The 20,624-nt window shown below is 41.3% G+C and overlaps 1 long non-coding RNA gene across 1 annotated transcript; it reads right to left on the minus strand.

Annotated features, from left to right (window-relative positions):
* Positions 1-4,530: 4,530 nt before the first annotated feature.
* On the minus strand, positions 4,531-9,077 carry LOC142660347 (uncharacterized). The gene is made up of 3 exons (XR_012850465.1): positions 9,001-9,077; positions 7,439-7,537; positions 4,531-5,373 (listed from the first exon to the last, which is right to left on the minus strand). It is a non-coding gene; the product is annotated as an uncharacterized LOC142660347 (long non-coding RNA).
* Positions 9,078-20,624: the final 11,547 nt, after the last annotated feature.

Here is a 20,624-nt window from a genome sequence, read left to right on the forward strand (position 1 = left end):
TCTGATTCATACATACCAATGGGCCATAGTACCACATTGCCACCCTTGTCAGCTGGTTTGAACACAATGTCGCGCATTTGTTTTAATTCACGCAATGCCTTGCGCTGTGCCCATGACAAGTTATCAAAACTACGTTGTTGTGGTAGCATGCGGAATTCATCCACTACCATTCTGACAAACATCTCCACAGATGGATTCAGTGACAAGGGTGGAAATGTGGTAGACCTAGGACGAATGGACTCTGGGAACCCACTAATACTGACCTCCTGCTCCTGGAGTAAAGATTCTAACGCCCGGACCGCTTCCAGTTCCTCCTGTGCTGAAAACAAATTATAAGGATCATTTTTAGAGAAGTGCTTTTTATATATGAGTTTGCGTGCGAACAAAAACACATCCTTGATGGCTGTAAAGTCATCAAAAGCCGATACAGGGCAAAATGTAAGCCCCAACGAAAGTACCGAAGTTTGACTAGGAGTGAGTTTTCTATCTGAAAGATTAATTACCTTCAGTTCACCTCCTGCATTTTCATCAGAGGGATTAAATTTTCTTTTTGTTGGAGTACGTCTGGTTTCATATCTCCTGGTTCTCATAGGTGGATTGCCTTGTGAAGTACCAGAAGCTACACTATCAAGTGAGGATAAAGATTCAGACCGTACTAGCGTAGAAGAGCCACGTCGTTGCCATTTGTAGACCCTATTTTCCTGAAAGTCCAACAAATCTCTTTGGAACTTTTTGGACTTAAGTTCTTTGATCTCATTTTCCCATTTTGTGTATTCTGAACTTAATTCAAGTTCAAATTTGGCCAAGAGGTCTGGAGTAAGTTCAAATTTAACTTTATCCTGTAGAGGTAGTATCACTTTTTCGATTTCCTCCAACTGTTTCTTGTCCCACCCAATCAGAAGCTCAATGAATGTACGTGAGCACGACTTACAGGCTTCTTCCCAACGAGAACGAAACATAGTATCCTCAAAGGGGAAGGAGGGGAAGACCTGAACTCGTAAGCCTCTGGGAACAAGATCTTTGATAAGATATTGCTCTAGAGATACTTTGTTCCACCATACGCGCATCCTTCGTTTAAGTTGATCCTTTAATTTCTTTTGGGTTTCTAATGTACCCAAATGTGATACACCCATAGATCCCATAGCATCATTATTAAAAACTTGGGTCACAAGAGACAAGCCAATTGGATGTAATAACATCAAAACTGTAGGCCTTTCGAAAAAAGTGTAATTCCCTAATATGGTGATTTTTATTGAAAAATGGTTCTTGAAAATTGTTTATAAGAATTGTTCTCGCCAGGTCTTAGGATGGAAAGGGCCCACAGAATGCCTTTGAATTGTCCTGTTCCTGGTGCCCTATGTAACGTCCTTGGTCGCTGACCATGAACTCCTCCCATCCTGTCGACGCCCTTCTCTCCAGAGATGTCTGCACATGTGGCCGTCCTGTCCTGCAGTGACCACTAGGGTGCGCTCGCAAACTCAGTCCAGCCTTAAGGAGCCAGAGTGCACACATGTGTGAGATTGAGCTGATTGCTCCCAGATCACCCTGGACTATAAGAAGGGCCCTGCCTCTTCCTTCCTTGCCTGAGCGTGTTTGTATCTACCCATGCCTGTCTTTGCAAATGGTTCCTTGAGTGTTTTCCAGTTCCAGTGTTCCCGTTCCTGCTACATGTATCCTGTTTCCCGTGCTACAGTGTTCCTGTGTTATACTGAGTTGGAGTCGTGTTGTGTTTTGCATACTACACCCGCTGTGTTTCTCCCAACCTGTTGTCTGCCTGCTGCCATCCGAGCCTAAACCATCTCTACTGTCTGAATTGCCACAGGTACCTTTATCCGAACAATAGACATTGACTTTGTACCCTGTTTGGCCAGCTGCTATACCGCTATGGTGGTACGGCACAGTGGGTCCACATACCCACAGATCGTGACACCCTACCTCGTTTAATTCTCGTAAAACTTCTATCATTTAAAGACAGAGAATGTATTCTCAAGCAAGCCAGATCCAGAGGGACATTTTCTATAATGAAGTCAACATTTCCTTCTTTCTGGATTTTTCAAAAGAGACACAGAAAAGAAGGAGGGCTGGTTTTGTATCAGTGAAAAAGAGATTGGGACTTCACAAAATAAAATACACTTTGATATACCCAGCAAAATTGAAAATGTTTAATGATGTGTCACAGTTGTCTTTTAGCAGCTGAGGCTGCAAACAGCTTGAAATTAACTGTAAATTGTGGTCCATCTGAGTGATTAGGACGCACAGTCTTTAACTATTTCATTTTTTATTCTTTAGACAATTTGTTTGGTAATTAGGGGCAGAATTCATGCCTATAAGATATTCAAGCACAGGATTTTGTCAGCGCTGGGGGGAGGCGAGGAGCTGTCAATCAAAAGTAAGGAGGCAGGGTTAACTCGGAAAAGCTTGAGGATTAAAGATTTGACTTTTCAAAGATATGACTCTTTTATACTCATTAGCATAAGGCGCTGGAACACTAAAAAACTGAATACTAAAGTTACAGAGACTACTTAGGAGATAATTATAGGTTACATAAAAATGATTTTTCACCCACTTCCACCAGGTATTGCTGGTTTAATAGGTGAAATGCTGGTGACAGGTTCCCTTTAAATAAGGATATAATAAATGGCAGTTGTCACAGATTATAATGGTGCTGTATAAATGGTTGACGCAGAACAATACGCCAATTTTTGGTGGCACTATTAGATATATGCAAAAACAATTATTGACATCACGGTGACTAGTCACATGATCATGAGGAAGCGGTTACTGAGAGGCTGCTGCTGGGACTAACTAGATCCAGCAGAGCCCTATCAATGACAGTATTCACTAGAACAGGGCTGATTTCCCCTGTAACTGGGGATGCTGTGCGATAGAAATATAAAGTGAAAAAATGAAATAATAAAGTCCCCCAATGGTATTTTCTGACCTTTAAGGGACAAACCATAATAATTAAAAAAAAATTATAAAAACAGCAAAAATAAAAAAAATACACATAAAATAATTCAACGGTCAATCATTGTCGTAGCGCTAGCCCTGAACTAATTACCCTGAAAAAGGGCATGTAATGTATCAAATTTATGGTAGACAGTCACATACACAAGTAAAATGTGTATTTTAGGGTAACACATTATTATTGCCAGAAAAAAATTGCTAGAAAGTAAAAAAAGCATATTTTTTTTACTATTCGTTTCAATGTATAATGAAAAAAGAAATCTACATTGTTCTAAAAAGAATACGCAAAAATGACGTCCCTGGCCCAACAAATAAAAAAGTAGTTTAAAGGGTAACTAAACGTTCAACAAACCTCTGACATGTCATAGTGACATGTCAGAAGTTTTGATTGGTGGGGGTCCGAGCACTGAGACCCCCACCAATTGCTAAAACGAAGCTGCAGAAGTGCTCGTGTGAGCGCTGTGCCACTTAGTTTCTGTTCGGCTTTTTCAGGAAATCGGTGTAGCGGCGTACGGGCTCAATAGAAAGTCCATGAGCCCATACACTGCCGGTACATTGGCTTTCTGGAAAAAGCCGAAAAGAAACAAAGGGGCTCAGCGCTCACACAAGTGTTTCTGCCGCTTCGTTTTAGCAATTGTTGGGGGTCTTAGTGCTTGGGCCCCCACCAATCAAAACTTCTGACATGTCCCTATGACATGTCAGAAGTTTGTTGAATGTTTAGTTACCCTTTAACTAACGGCTAAACGGTGTCTGGCCCTGAAGGCTCAAAATAGCCTGGTCCTAAACTGGTTAGCCATAGTTATCCTAGATTATCGTGGATAGTGGATATGAATATTTAACTTCTTCATCATCCTAGATCATGAGAGATATTAGGTATTAACCTCTAAGTCTCTATAGATCCCCAAGGATATTGCGGTAATGCTATCACTAACCCTTTCAAAATTTACGCGACATCTATATAGACAGGCGGATTTCACGCATGTTTCGGCACATAATATGCACTAAAATTTGTGTAAAAAACATGGGAACATACTTACTGTGTGCATGGGCTGTAAGAAAATATTTCTGAAATACATAAGTCATACGATACTGGTTGTGCTGAATAAAGCTTTTAATGGATTCTCAATAAAGACAGGAGGATTTTTTTCTTAAGCCATGCTGACTGTTTTCACAGTTTAGGATATTTAGGGAAAAGATAAATAACACTTCCATCATTGCAAAACTTTATTCGAAAATAATTTCATGAGCATAATGCAGAGTATATTCAGAGCTAGACTTAGTTACTTCTGGAGAACATTGCAGTTTACGGGGATATGGTAACGTACCAGTCATTGCAGTTTTATAGGTTTTTAGACAATTTAAAAACTTTTATCCGGTTTGAATTAAAAAAAATAAAAAATGTTTAGGTTCAGTCCGTGGTAGTGTTAATTACTCAGTAGGAAAATGTAACATGTATGTAAGTAATTATTTTATACTGGGAAATGTACATATACAGTATCATGTGGATTTTTAGGGGGATCTAAGATCCCCCCTCCTTCCTTTTGCCCACATCCTCTCCCCTCCCCTAATTGAATTTGATTTATTTTATTACTTTTTTTTAATCCATACTGTAAATATGTTAGATATACCAGTATTTTAGCAATGTCAAGTAAGATAAAAGGGTTGTCTCATCACAGACAACCCCTTTAACATAAGAGCTGGCTCCGAGACCCTCTGAGAGCAGCTGATTTTGACAGAAGATATAGACGGGAAGATGATACAGGAAGATGAATGGCCCTCCACTCTCACTCATAAAGAGGGTTTCTGTGCAGAGGATCCCCCTCTATGTCCGTGTGCGTTAATATGTCATATAGAAAGGGGTTATCGAGAAGAAGCAAACCCCTTTAATGAGGTTGGGAATTATGTAATCAAAAGAATTTACATTTGGAACACATTTTTAGCAAATTCTTAACACATCTTAATAGTGAATGGTAATGACACTGATTTTATGTTTTTCACTATAGATAAAAAGGTGTTTAGCAAGTAAAACAATAAGTTGCCCTTTAACCCATTCTAATTAATGAAGTACATGTTTTATGATCAGATAGAGTGAATGGTGTTCTCCTTATAACATGAAGGTACGGTAAACTGGTCTCTTCCTTGTACGAGTAAACATCTTCATAGTAAACTAGCTAGAACTTATATACGTCTATAAAGCTTGTGTCAGCAAATTAGTTAAAAAGTACATTAATTAATAATAAATAATTAATTACGTTGTCTGAACAGTCACGTCTGCCTTATAGATTTCTAGCTGGTGATTTAACAAATGGAATATATTCTTTAAGGCTCAAAAGGCGACGGCCAAAGGGTTGGCAAATTAGTTTGTAGCTTTCTTGGGCGGCTTCTTCAGCGTCATTTTCAGATAAACTGTAAAATATAGGAGGAGGTATAGTGTTATAATATACTAAGCACTGTGAGATTAGAGCAAATGGGCCATCATATGTAAAATCTTTCTCCAATATTTACATCAATGCCTTTATTTACCCACACTGTACCATTGTAAATGCCCTTAATCGGTGCCAGCTCTACAACAAATAGTATGACCTGCCTGCGTGGATCAGTCACTGACCGATCGCCATCAGCTTGGAAGAATGAATAAATTGGGCCATTAAATCCCGATCTATGCTACACTAGTCTGGAATAACCATGGTGCCAATTTATACTGTATGTAACATGGATTAACCAATTGGGATTACTGTTGATTGTCCTTTCATCAGTATTATTGACACAAACTAACCTTATCAGAATTTTAAATTTTCTACCATTACTTGCTCTGCGACACCTACCACATCTTTTATATATCTTGTTTAATTTTGCTCCGCTACAAAATCTGCAAGAAAATCCTAATATCTTTATTTCACTTATTCTTCTTATTGTTAATGACAAGTACTAACAAGCCACCCTCTTCCATAAAGCTTTCTTACCGCCAGGGGCAACGTTATTACCAGGCACTCAGGGTTCATGCCCCGGATTTATTGCCTAGTTCTTCCGGATCTCCAGCCAGGGCCGGCATTAGGGGGAGCAAACTGGGCAATTTCCCTGGGCCCCCATCCTTTCAGGACCCCATGCCCACTATAACAGCCATATCAGCTGCTACGGGGCCTGTGGCAGGAGGGGGCCCATGACACCTGGCACATAACATTAATAGGCCAGATGGCACGGGCCCCCTTATGCCTGGGGGCGTTGCTAGCACCAGGGGGGCCCAGTGCTAGCGAAAGCCACATTCAATTGTATCTGTGTCCTCAGGACGCAGATACAATTGAATGCTATAGGCTGCAGGCCACGTTAGGTCTGCAGTCTATAAGACGCTGTGACTGAGTCCCAACTCATGCTGGCGTGATGATGTCACTGCATCACGCTGGCCTACGTAAGGGTCTCGTCCAGAGCGCACCGTCCATTGCAGGAACAGGGCCAGGTAATTTCAATTTTTTGTGGGGGTGGGGCTGTGTATCTAAAACAGGGGGAGGGCTGCGAAGCACTGTACAGGGGGAGGGCTGTATGGCACTATCTACAAGGGGAAACTGTGTGGCATTATCTACTAGTGGGGCTGTGTGGCACTATACAGGGGGAGGGTTGTGTGGCACTATCTACAAGTGGGGGTGGCACTATCTACTAGGGGGGCTGTGTGGCACTATACAGGGGGAGGGCTGTGTGGCATTATATGGTGGGGAACTGCGTGACACTATACAGGGGGTGTCCGGAGGGGAGGTCTGTGTAGCATTACCTACAAGGGGGGTATGGCACTATCTACTAGGGGGTGCTGTGTGTGGCGCTATCTACAAGGAGGGGCTGTATGTGGTGCTATCTAAAAGGGGGTGGCTGTGTGGCATTATCTACAAGGCGGGAGCTGTGTGTGGCGCTATATAAAAGGTGGGGCTGTGTGTGGTGCTAGCTACAAAGGAGGGCTGTGTGTGGCGCCAGCTACAAGAGGGGTCTGTGTGTCTGGCGCTATCTACGGGGACACTGTGGAGCTATATACTGTGGTTACAAAGAGTGCATTATTACTCTATGGGGGCATGGGTACTAAGGGGGCACTTTTATTGTGTCGATCACTGAGGGATCATTAATTACCATATGGGGCACCGTGGATTACGAGTTTGTTTAGAGGATGGGGTATAGGTGGGGAGGATGCTGGAAAAGCGAGAAACCAACATATCGGTGTGTCAAATTCTGCAGAGATGAAAAGTGGCTGGAATAAGAAAAAAAGGAAAAGCGAAAGACTCTAATCAGAGAAGACATCACCTGAATCTATCTATCTATCTATCTATCTATCTATCTATCTATCTATCTATCTATCTATCTATCTATCTATCTATCTATCTATCTTTGAAGGAGGGCATATAACTTAGGGCTTGGGCCCTTGATTTTTTAAGACCCTAGCAACGCCCCTGGTTGCCGCCTTCATGCCAATCCCACTGTATGTCATGCTTACCTTTCACTCAGAAAGTTTTGGTACAGCCAGTTAAAGCAGAACTCTTCAGATATTGTCTCATTGTCTTCAAAGTTATCAAGAAAATTCATTTCTGGAACACTAGCACCCAAACAAAGAAAATAAGTCATGGAAAGAATTAAAGTAACAGTCAAATCTTTACTCATTGGCCCAGTGATCAAAATGAGCCTGAAGTAGTTAGGCACTGTCTTACTTAAAAGGGTTTTCCCATGAAGGACATTTATGACATATCCACAGGATATGTCATAAATGTCAGATAGATGCGGGTCCCACCTCTGGGACCCGCACCTATCTCTAGAACGGGACCCCCTAAACCCCGTTCTAGCTTTTTGTGCTCATGGCCAGGAGGCAGCATGAGCGCAAAAAGTTAGAACGGGGATTAGGGGGCCCCGTTCTAGAGATAGGTGTGTGTCCAAGAGGTGGGACCCGCATCTATCTGACATTTATGACATATCCTATGGATGTCATAATTGTCCTTCATGGGATAACTGTTCTGACCGCACGCTATATGTTGGCTGATGTGCTGGTAGTATTATGGTGGCACTGTGATGGTCACTGTTATGGGGTACCATGGCTGGCATCATTATTCTGGCATTGGGCATCTAAAAAGGGTCATCTAGAAAATCTGACATTCTGTGATCAATATGCTGCTTATGTTGATCAATCTTGGAGTTGTATTTTCTTATGGGGTTTTATATGCTTCATAATTGAAATAGTCAATAGTAGTTTTATTTAAATTGGTACAAATAACTTCAGTTGGATACCTATCAGTTTTTTAGAAATTAACTTTCACCAGAAATGTAGTTTCTGTAGGATTTTATTGCATTGTTTATTCTTTCACTGTTTCATTCATCTTGTTCTTTGACTAACTGGAAAGTGACTAACTTCAAAATATTTCAAGTAATTGTTCACATTCTACTTGTTGCATTTCTATATGTTCAAGTGTAGGTTTACCTTCTGTGAGACAAACCTGAACTTTCGCTGTTATATTAAGAAATTCCAATATTGATTCTGTAATATACACTAGTTCTTCTATTATTTCTATTTTTATAAGAGGGAGCATAATGATAATAGAGCAGAAAATCCATTGAGGAATCAAACTGCCCCAGCTTCCCTTGCAGCCGATGCTGTACCTTGTGGATTTACAGGGAATTTTATTTCACAGTAGCCTCCCTGTTTTACTATCAAATAGTCCCCACCTATAAAAGGAACTTTCTAATAATAAAAGCATTTAAGGATAAAGGAATCCAATTTCTCATGAAACTATATCATTACAATATCGTGACATGCAAGCAAAACCCTTGACAGGCTGCAATCCACATCACAACCACTGGGTGGCTACACATATAGCACAGACATATCGTGACAGTGTATCATTAAATCATATTTCTTTTTAAAGCTGGTCATCTTGCGCCACACATCTCAGGACATTTTGAGAGAAGATGAATGGTAAGGAAGGACAGATATGCAGGTAGATATATTCTAAACTATAAGTCATATAAGCTAGATTCATATAAACAATAAAATTGTATCAAAAAGCTCACCATGTACTTTAATAGCTAAATACTTTTAGCCAAATCTATGTCTGTTCTGTGTAACAGCTTCTCTCCTCCGATCTCATTCTGACAGGAGACGGGTGGAGAGAGAGAGGGGATTTTATACGCTATAAACCATGGGAAAATTTGTTGTTTTCCTGTGAGTGCCATGATCGGTTGTCATGATGATCACATGATTGGGACCTGAATATCACCAGGATTAGAGACCGTTAGCAAAATCCTGATCTGGGTGTAAAAGATGCTGTGGGGGATACAATCACCAGAAGAGGAATGGACAGTTCTCTACAACTGTGAATGTAATTATATGGGGTCGGTTCTTAAGAGGTATAAAATCTAATTTTGTTATTGGAGGAGTCAGGATCTTTACACTTGTTTGTACACATGAGTGTTAACATACCTCTCAACTGTGAAGTACTGCAAAGGGGCACAACCGATGTGGCGCTCACCATGGTAAATTTTTCCCCTTTTAATCCACACCTCTAACCTTGCCCATACACACCAGTTTGGCCCACACAGTATCATGCTCTGATAGTGCCTCCCCACATTATAGCGGCCCCACAGAACCCCTCACACAGTATAATGCCCCTATAGCTGCCTCGTACATGGTATAATGCCCATAGTGTCCCCCACACAGTATAATGCTTTCATAGCTGTCCCCACACAATCTAATGCCCCCATAGTGCCTTCCACACAGTATAATGCCCCCATAGTGCCTCCCACACAGTATAATGCCAAATAGCTGCCCCGACAAAGTATAATGTCCACATAGCTGCCCCCATACAGTATAATACCCACACAGATGCCCCTATACAGTATAATGCCCATATCGCTGAACAATACAGTATAGTTTCCTTATAGCTGCCCTCATACAGTATAGTACCCCCATAGCTGCCTCCATACAGTATAATGCCCCCGCAGGTGACCACATATAGTATACTGCTCCCATAGGTACCGCAATACAATATAATGTCCCTTTAGCTACCACCATACAGTATAATGCCCCCATAGTGCCTAATAAAAAAAATAAAAAATACTCACCTATCCCCATTCTCATGATGAGTCGAGGAGATTCCTCTGCTCCTCCACTCTGTGCTGAGTGGCTCGGCACAGACACGCGATGACGTCACTGCATCGCACTTGTATGTGCCAAGCCACTCACAGCCGGCATTACACAGTGAATGCTGAAGCAGGGAGATGACGGTTCCCTGCTTCAGCATTGGATTCAACTGTATCTGCATCCTAAGGCACAGAGTGGAGGAACAGTGGGATCTCCTCCAGTCATCATGAGAATGAGGATTTTTTATCAGGCACTATGGGGGCATTATACAGTATGGTGGCAGCTAAAGGGGCATAATATTGTATTGGGGTACCTGTGGGAGCAGGTATCCCAATTGATTTCACGGATACGGTGCCAATGGTTTCCGCTTGTCACCGTTGTGGAAGGGCATAAACATGGTTTCTGTTTGTGCCAGTCAGGGCTCCGGAGTGGAACGTTCGAACGGAGCATTGATGCAGATTTGAATGAAGCCTAAAGGAGGTTTTACACTGGCAGATTATCATGCAGTTCATATAACACTCATAGCCGATAATTGCCTTATGTAAACAGGGGAACGATCAGCAGATGAACGAGCAAACGCTCATTCATCTGCTGATCGTATAGTTTTAAAAAAGTAAAAGATTATCGTTGTCGGCAGCACATCTCCCTGTGTAAAAAGGGAGACGCGCTGCCGACATGATAATAATGGATGGGGATGAGCGATCGGAGTAACGGCCGCTCATCCCCATCCATAGCTCCGTGTGACAGGAGCAAACGGGTGTCGATCAATGATGTCTCATTGATTGCCGCTCGGCTGCACCGGACGCTTATCGGCCGGTGTAAAAGGGCCTTAACTATTACTTTGTTGTTTTATCTAATGACAGCTAGTATCCATATCATTATCTAGCAATACGTGATATCAGTGATAGTTATTGCATTTGCTTTCTGAATACCTGCGCTTTGTAATCAGTAGAGATTTCAGGTAACTCCTCATGGCCACATTATTCTTTATCTTGCTTAGCTCACTTGTGAAAAGGCCGTCTGCATGTCTCTTGACTCTCCTGTAACAGAAGTAATGAAATCATCTATATGTCATACAATACCATTATAGACTGAGAGTATCTTTGTCCTAGTATAAAGAAAAGGGCCGGAGCACCTTCGTGTTGGTCCGGACATGACTGGATTTGTAGAGTAGGACCAGAATTTGATAAAAGAGGTTAATTATAAAGGAGGTGGAGTTTGAGCCCATTAGGTCAGCAGGGATAGGGTTAGAAAGTTAGGGGGGGTCAAGAGTACCTTCATCAGTCAACAGGAGGGTCTTCCCGCTTCTGGACCGGACAACAGCCTGTCTGCCCTTTGTTATAGTTATGATGTAAATGCATCAGCCATGCCCCCAAATAATTTTCTCCGTCATAGACACTTATGTACTGTAGATATGATAGTTTGCCTCTCAACACTACCATCATGCACTTACCAAATAATACTACAAATACTACTAATATACAAGGGCCAAAAAAATCTACAAATCATTACCACATATATCTACCATAAAGACCAATCAACCAATAATATCACCATACAGTGGCCATCACATACCAGGACTAGACTGGCGCTCCAAAGATTATGTTCATGCCGTAAATACAGTGCAATGTATGCAGTACAATTAAAATCTTCTCTGATTGGACTTATCAACTTTCCCTTTCTACTCTCCATCCAACCTGGACCACCATGACGACTTGACCTGGCCACGGCTCGTCTCTGCAGAGTTTGCTGCCCAGATGTCTTAGCTCTTCAATCCTTCACTCTCCAACACATCCTCACCATCTACACAAATTTCCTATCCTGCTACCCATTTAACAGTGTCCTACTGCTGACAAAATAGTGCCACACAGATAGTGCCTCCAAAGATAATAGTGACAAACAGATAGTGCCCCACATTGTAATAGTACCCTCTTAGTGCCCCACATTGTAATTGTGCCTCCCTTTGTGCAGTACACAGTAATAGTGTCCTGTTAGTGCTCAGCACATTAATAGTGCCTCTTTGGGCCCCACACACTTTCATAGTATCACACTTTCATGATGTCCCCTTAGTGCCCCCTCACAGTAATACTGCCCTTTATAATGATGGTGCCTTGCATCCCTGCACTATCTGCTTTCATATTGGCCATACAATGCACAAATAGAGCAGAGGACATCTTGCAGCACACCATCAGAAGCAGCAGCAGCATGAAGGAGATTATACAGCAGCACTGAGCAGTGTAGCTGTGAATCCAGCACTGGGTGAGATATAACCCTTAATATGAAGCTGCTGCTGCAGCGTCTCTGTCTATCTCTATACCTTTCTCTCATACTGCTCCTATTCCTTTAATATAGCTTCATAGAGGTCAGAACTTTGTTTTTGTTTTTTAAAAATATAGGGCTGAAAATCCCAAGCATAGAGATACATTTAAATTATAAAATTCTGGCTTCCTGCAGCCACAACTAGAGGGAGCTTAGGAGCTTCCCATGCTTCCTCTAGTGGCAGCTGCATGCAGCCAGCAGGTTATCATTTAATTCTCATTAACGTTTTAACTGAATTAAAAAAAATGTTTCCATTGACCATTGGTTCACTGAAGGATCAAGTTACAGCTGCCCATATAAGTTTATGGAGAGGGGAGGAGGGAGCATTAGCAGAGTGAGAGACAGACACACCAAAATGCTGCAGCAGCCATGAGTGAGAGTTCTATGTCACCACCGTGCTGGATTCACAGCTATACTGCTCAAAACTGCTGTATTATGTCCTCCATGTTGCTGCTTCTTTATATGTGATAGATAGAGATAAGGGACCAGGTTGTTCTCTTCTCTGTGTGTGCAGTGTACGGAAAACATGATAGCACTTAAGTACAACCCACTATCTCTGAGAAAACTGAGAATAAAATAGTACCTGCAGAGGGTACACTGCTAAAAAATGTCATAAGTATAAAGTCATATAATGGCCAGAAATAGTGTTATTCCTCATGTACACACTTAAATCAATGTCTCTGTAGACAATTTTGAGCTCTGGATAAAAAACTAAACAATTAAAAACAAAGCTCCCACCTCTATGAAGATACATTAATAAATTAATGAGCACACAATGACAAACGTATTAAAACATTTGAAAACACTTGAAGAAACACGTAAAGAATTCCAGGAAACATTGTTATAATAGAAAACCTCTTACTTATGTGGAAAAGGAGCAGAGAACTCAAAGAAAATTGCCACCACCATCAAGGATATCAGTAAATGTGCCATCTTCTCACTGCCCGTAAAACAAACATATCCATTATAGTGTGCATGTGGAAATATGAATATTGAACTTATGATTTTAAAGTCATTGAACTCTAAGGGTATGTGCACACACAAAATCAAAAAACGTCTAACAATACGGAGCTGTTTTCAAGGGAAAACAGCTCCTGATTTTGAGACATTTTTTTAAATCACTCGCAATTTTCCCCAGCGTTTTTTACTGTCGTTTTTGGAGCTGTTTTTTTTATAGAGTTAATGAAAAACGGCTCCAAAAAAAGGCTCAAGAAGTGACATGCACTTCTTGTTCATAGGCGCCCCGTCGGAACAGAACGCCGTATTTCACATTGAAATCAATGGGCAGATGTTTGTAGGTGTTCTGCTTCTGATTTTTAAGCCGTTTTCAGGACGTTTATGGCCCAAAAACGGCTGAAAACACTATGCGTACACAAACCCTGAGGGCACATTCACATGTGGCAGAATTGCTGTTGAATTCCGCTGCGGACAGTCCGCAGTGGAATTCTGCAGCAGCCGTTTTTTACATTTGTTTCTATACATTTTTAGGAAAGTTAGTGCAGACGTTGCGGAAAATAACTGTGCGGAAATCAGGCTGCGGTGCAGGATTTTCCCTCCGCAGCATGTTCTTGACGTTGCGGAGAAGAAGTGGAATTTCACTGCAGATTTCAGCAATGCAAAAACTGAAATCTTTGGCAAGTCCACTGTGATATCTGCAACGTCTGAATTACCTGTCAAATATGCAAATGTTGGTGCAGATTCGTTGCGTAATTACCCCAAATCTTCACCAAAAATTCTGCCATGTCTGAACATGATGTCAAGCAGCACAGTAGAAGATCCTTATGATCCCTGTTCTGCCCCACTGAGCACCACATCTCCGCTTTGGAGTCCATATTGGCACCAGTAGTATGATTATCGAGCTAGAATACCAGCACAATACTGTACATGTAATTCTTTTTTTTTTTTTTCTTTTTCTAATCTACAGTGTTTTATAGAAAATGTTATTATTTTATTGGCCTCCAGTGGTATCTACGTTTTTTTTTCATACCCAGGGGTGTAACTACAGGGGGTGCCGAGGTAGCATTCACACCTGGGCCTTGGTGCATGAGGAGGCCTGAAGACCCCTCTGCGACATAGGAACACACCAGTATTATAAATGGCACATGGTAGGTGTGGGGCCCTGTTTCAGATTTTGCATTAGGGCTCAGGCACTTCAGGTTATGCCTTCTGGTAAGCGAATTCTTGCATTTCGACTCCTAAAGGGCAATAAGATTAATCGTGTTTGATGTCTACAGAGAAATTTAAGGGGATTTTACACTGGGCGATTATTTGGCAGACAAGCGTTCATAGAACTCTCGTCGGTGATAATTGTCCTGTGTAAACAGGGCAGTGATCAGCAGATGAACGAGCAAACGCTCGATCATCTGCAGATCGTATGATTTATAAAAAAGTTAAATATTATCGTTGTCGGCAGCACATCTACCTGTGTAAACAGGGAGACGCGCTGCCGACATGATAATAATGTATGGGGACGAGCGATCGGAGTAACGACCTCTCATCCCCACCCATAGCTCCTTGTGACAGGAGCAAACGAGCGCCGATCAACGATGAAAAATAGGCCTTTAGCGTTTCTCCAGAATGGTGTCTGAAGTATCAGCCTCCTTATTCCTCTTCTATAAGAGTAAGACCTTATGGCAATATGGGAAAAATATAGAAAATATGCAAGAAAACATACATGTTAAATTGCTATTGTTTTTACTTGTGCCCATAATGGTGACTGTTGTGAACACAGGTCTGAACAGTTTATTAACAACCCCTTCAGCCCTCATCATTAACATGTGAACATCCAAATACAGGTATTAGGTATTTAGGGGTTAATCAGATTGTTTGTATTTCCACATATTAGCTTAGTTGCAGAGTTTATTCAAATATAATAACACATATCAACATATAACAAATCATAACATAATAATTAGATATATCAGTAGCAGCTAGCCTGCTTCCTGATGGTTTCCATATAGCTGAATAGCGGACTGAGAAAATATAAGTGAAAAAAAAAAAAGGCCAATACGATTTGCTTTCAAAGATAATAGAATTTATATTTACTAACAATATAGCTATTGGAGATATCAAGGTGATGTCTATCGTCCATGACTACTTTCAGCAGGCAGTTATCTGCATAGACTGATTTAGTATCAAGAGGAAAGCAACGTAGTTAGGTGGAACATAAGAAAATATGTAGATATTTTCATGATAGGATTTAATCTCATAATCCATTCCTTCAAGGCAGAACTGCTAAGAAATTACCTCTGTCCTACCTACCTATGGTCCACAGACACAACAACACACTGTACAATTACACAGACACTTATTATTATGCAAAGTTCACAAACCTGTGTGCTGCCTTGTCTGGATCTAAGGTACAAAATACTTACCCATCCAAAATACAGAATTACCAGGTGTATATATACCCAGGGGAAGTAATTATCATATCCAATCTAGTCTATTCCGTCATCTAATTACTTCCGTAAATATGTCTGTTCGAATAATAAATGGAAAACAAAAGCAAAGCTGTCGACGTAAATTATCATTAATTTCTACACTAGAAAATCAAACTAATTATTCTTAATCCACTGGTAAATTGTGTTATCCACCGCACAAATATTGCAAATGATTAATGATATTGACATTATTTCCATTTCCATAAACAGACAAAATAATATTCAGAAATAGGTTAGTTCTAGATCTCCGTAATAACGTTCATTTAAATGTGGATAAGCAGAAATTAGATAATGTAATGAGGCACAATAACCAAATATGTGTTCTAACATAGTCCTTATGTCATCCTACAGATGTGTATATAAAGTCTAAAAAGTGGACCCACGAGCCGTTAAAGAGTAATTGTACTTTCCAAAAACGTTTAATATGTCATAAAGACACAGCCTGTTTTGGTCTTGTGGCACAGCCGATTTTTTTCAAATCGGACATGTGTCACTTTATGTGGTAATAACTTGGGAATGCTTTTACTTATCCAAGCGATTCTGAGATTGTTTTCTGAAATATGATAGTGGAAAAATTTGGTCGATAAATTCAATACTTTACATCAAACTTTAGAGAAAATTTGTAAAAATTTGCATTTTTCTAAATTTAAATGTATCTGCTTGTAAAACAGATAATAATACCACACAAAATAGTCACTAGATACCATTTCCCAAATGTCTACTTTATATTTGCATCGTCTTTTGAACATCCTTTTATTTTTCTAGGACGTTACAAGGCTTAGAATTTTAGCAGCAATTTCTCACATTTTCAAGAAAATTTCAAAAGGCTATTTTTACAGGTACCTGTTTAGTTCTGAAGTGGTTTTGAGGGCCTTATATATTAGAATCCCCCAATAAATCACCCCATTTTAAAAACAGCACCCCTCAAAGTATTCAAAACAGCATTCAGAAAGTTTCTTAACCCTTTAGACGTTTCACAGAAAATAAAGCAAAGTAGAGGGGAAATTTACAAATTTACAGGATTTTGGGGCCTGCTTATTTTTAGATTATATTTTAGCCACCATGACGGGTTTGAAGAGGTCTTGTGGTGCCAAAACAGTGGAAACACCCCAAAAGTGACCCCATTTTGGAAACTAGACCCCTCAAGGAATTTATCTAGGGGTATAGTTAGCACTTTGACCCCACAGGTATTTTGCTATATTTATTGGAGTTAGTCTGTAAAAATGAAAATCTACTCTTTTTCTGAAAAAACATAGAAATTTGTAATATTTACAAGGAATAAAGAAGAAAATGCACCCCAACATTTGTAAAGCATCTTCTTCCGATTACGGAAATACCCCATATGTGGTAATAAACTGATGTTTGGACACACTGCAGGGCTCAGAAGGGAGGGAGTGCCATTTGGATTTTGTAGAGCAGATTTTGCTGGATTGGTTTTTAGTGCCATATCGCGATTGCAACGCCCTGGAGGGAACAAAACAGTGGAAACACCCCAAAAGTGACCCCATTTGGGAAACTACACCCCTCAAGGAATTTTTCTAGGGGTATTGTAAACATTTATACCACACAGGTTTTTTGCAGAATTTAGTACTTAGAATTTAGTAGAATTAGGCCGTGAAAATGAATATAAACATTTTTGTCCACTAAAATGTTGAATTTTTTCATTTTCACAAGGGATAAAGGAGAAAAAGTCACCCTAAATTTGTAACGCAATCTCTCCCGAGTATGACAATACCCCACATGTGGTAATAATTTTTTTTTTTAATAGAAATTAATTAACCTTTGCAGGACTGAACTTTTTTTTGTTTTCCATTTTAGTTTTTCACTCCACGCCTTCCAAACACCAAAGGTTTTTTATTTTTCCATGAAGTGAGCGGTGTGAGGGCTTATTTTTGGCAGGATGAGTTGTAGTTTTTATTGGTACCATTTTTTGGTAGATGCAAATTTTTGATCACTTTTTATTACATTTTATTTAGAGCTTTGGTGACCAAAAAACAGTGATTTTGGCGTTTTAAATTCTTTATTTCTTACGGCGCTCATAATGTGCTATAAATGACAATTGTACTTTATTCTGCGGGTCGGTACGTTTACGGCGATACCATATGTATATAGTTTTTTTTATGTTTTGCAGCATTTGCACAATAAAATCACTTCTTTATAAAATAATTTATTTTTCTGTCACCATATTCTGAGAGCCGTACCTTTTTTTTTTTCAGTAAAAAAAGGGCTGTTTTTTTTGCGGGACGGGTTGTAGTTTTTATTGGTACTATTTTCGGGTACATACGACTTTTTGATCACTTTTATTCTATATTTTGGGAGGGGTGGTGACCAAAAAATAGTGATTCTGACATTGTTTTTAGGCATTATTTACACGAGCGTAATATACGCGCGTGCTTTTTTACGCGTGTCGTACGCACCTATATTAGTCTATGGGGGCATGCAAACAGTCCGTGAGTTTTGCGCAGCGTGAGACCGCTGCGTACAACCCACGACATGTTCTATATTTTGCCGTTTTTCGCGCATCACGCACCCATTGAAGTCAATGGGTGCGTGAAAACCACGCAGGTCGCACGGAAGCACTTCCGTGCGAACTGCGTGATTCGCGCAACAGCTGTCAAATTCTGAATGTAAACAGAAAAGCACCACGTGCTTTTCTGTTTACAAACATCCAAATGGAGTGTCATAATGATAGCGGCTGCGCGAAAATCACGCAGCCGCACATCATACACTGATGACACACGCAGCTGTTAAGTGCATTTTGCGCACGCAAAACGCAGCGTGTTTTGCGTGCGCAAAACGCACACGCTCATGTAGATCAGGCCTTAGTTTGGTTTTTTTTGTGGCATTCACCGTGCGGTAAAAATAACATTAAAGTTTTATAGAATGGGTCGTTACGAACGCGGTGATACCAAATATGTGTACTGTTTTTTAACGTTTTCATTTTTTCCCTATAATAAGAGACTTGTTATAGGAAAAAAAAATCTTTTATTTTTACACTTTTGTAAAACATTTTTATTAACTTTTTTGTACTTTTTTCTTTACTTTTTACACTTTCTTTTTTTTACCTGCAGCTCTGATCGCTGCTAGAATACATTACACTACCTAGGTGGTGTATTGTATTCCAACTGTCAGTGTGACGTCATAGTCACTCTGAGGCTTTATTCAGACGAACGGGAAAAACGTCCGTGCAACGCGGGTGATTTGCACGCGCGTTGCACGGACCTATATGTGTCTATGGGGCCGTGCAGACATGTCCGTGATTTTTCCTCAGCGTGAGTCCGCTGAAAAAAAGTCACGACATGTCCGTTCTTTCGGCGTTTTGCACGCATCACGCATGCCGCACGGAAGCACTTCCGTGCGAACTGCGTGATTCGCGCAACAGCTGTCAAAAGGATGAATGTAAACAGAAAAGCACCACGTGCTTTTCTGTTTACAAACACCCAAACGGAGTGTCTTTGAGAAGAGCGAACCCGGACAACCGAACCGAACTTCACCGGGTTCGGCCGAACTCGGCCAAAAAATTTCCGGTACGCGACGTCAGGAGGCAGTCACTGTCCAGGGTGCTGAAAGAGTTAAACTGTTTCAGCACCCTGGACAGTGACTTCCGATCCCAATATACATGAACGTGTAAAAAAAAAAGAAGTTCTGACTTACCGATAACTCCCGGCTTCTTCCGCCAGTCTGACCTCCCGGGATGACAATTCAGTCCAAGTGACAGCTGCAGCCAATCACAGGCCAAGCACAGGCTGCAGCCAATCACAGGCTGCAGCGGTCACATGGACTGCCGCGTCATCCAGGGAGGTGGGGCCAGATGTCAAGAGAGGCGCGTCACCAAGGACGCGTCACCAAGGACGCGTCACCAAGGCAACGGCCGGGAGGGAAGTTCTCGGTAAGTACGAACCTCTTTTTTTTTTTAACAGGTTGCTCGATATGGTGATCGGAATTCACTGTCGAGGGTGCTGAAAGAGTTACTGCCGATCAGTTAACTCTTTCAGCACCCTGGACAGTGACTGACGTCGACTAGCCTCATCTCTATGATGGCGGCTGCGCGAAAATCACGCAGCCGCGCATCATACACGGATGACACACGGAGCTGTCAAGTGGTTTTTGCGTGCGCAAAAACGCCACGTTCGTGTGAATCCAGCCTGACAGTGAGGGTATGTGCACACGATAGCAGGCATTTACGTGTGAAAAGACAGACTGTTTTCAAGAGAAAACAGCTGCCTCGTTTCACACGTAAATGCTCCTCCTCGTAATATACGAGGCGTCTGTGACGCTCGTAAAACTTGAGCTGCTCTTCATTGAGTTCAATGAAGAACGGCTCAAATTACGTTGCAAAGAAGTGCCCTGCACTTCTTTGCCGAGGCAGTAAATTTACGCGTCGTCGTTTGACAGCTGTCAAACGACGACGCGAAATTACAGGTCGTCTGCACAGTACGTCGGCAAACCCATTCAAATGTTTGCCGACGTATTGTAGCCCTATTTTCAGGCGTAAATCGAGGCATAATACGCCTCGTTTACGCCTGAAAATAGGTCGTGTGAACCCAGCCTTAGTCTACGAGGACCAGCTAGAGGCTGGTCCTCATAGGCTTCCGTACATGGCAGACCCGGAGGCCGTTGTCTGGCCCCCGGGTGCCATCACAAGCATCAGCAGCCCCCACAATTGCATGGGGGCTGCTGATGTGCTACAAACCCCCTAAATGCGGAGATCACAATCGAGCCCCGCATTTAAAGGGTTAAATGCCGAAATCATCGGCAATGAGCAGCTGATCGGCAACAGTGGAGTGTCAGCTGTC

Source organism: Rhinoderma darwinii, chromosome 9 (assembly GCF_050947455.1).
Source record: "Rhinoderma darwinii isolate aRhiDar2 chromosome 9, aRhiDar2.hap1, whole genome shotgun sequence".
In the NCBI taxonomy this organism is placed as follows: domain Eukaryota; kingdom Metazoa; phylum Chordata; class Amphibia; order Anura; family Rhinodermatidae; genus Rhinoderma; species Rhinoderma darwinii.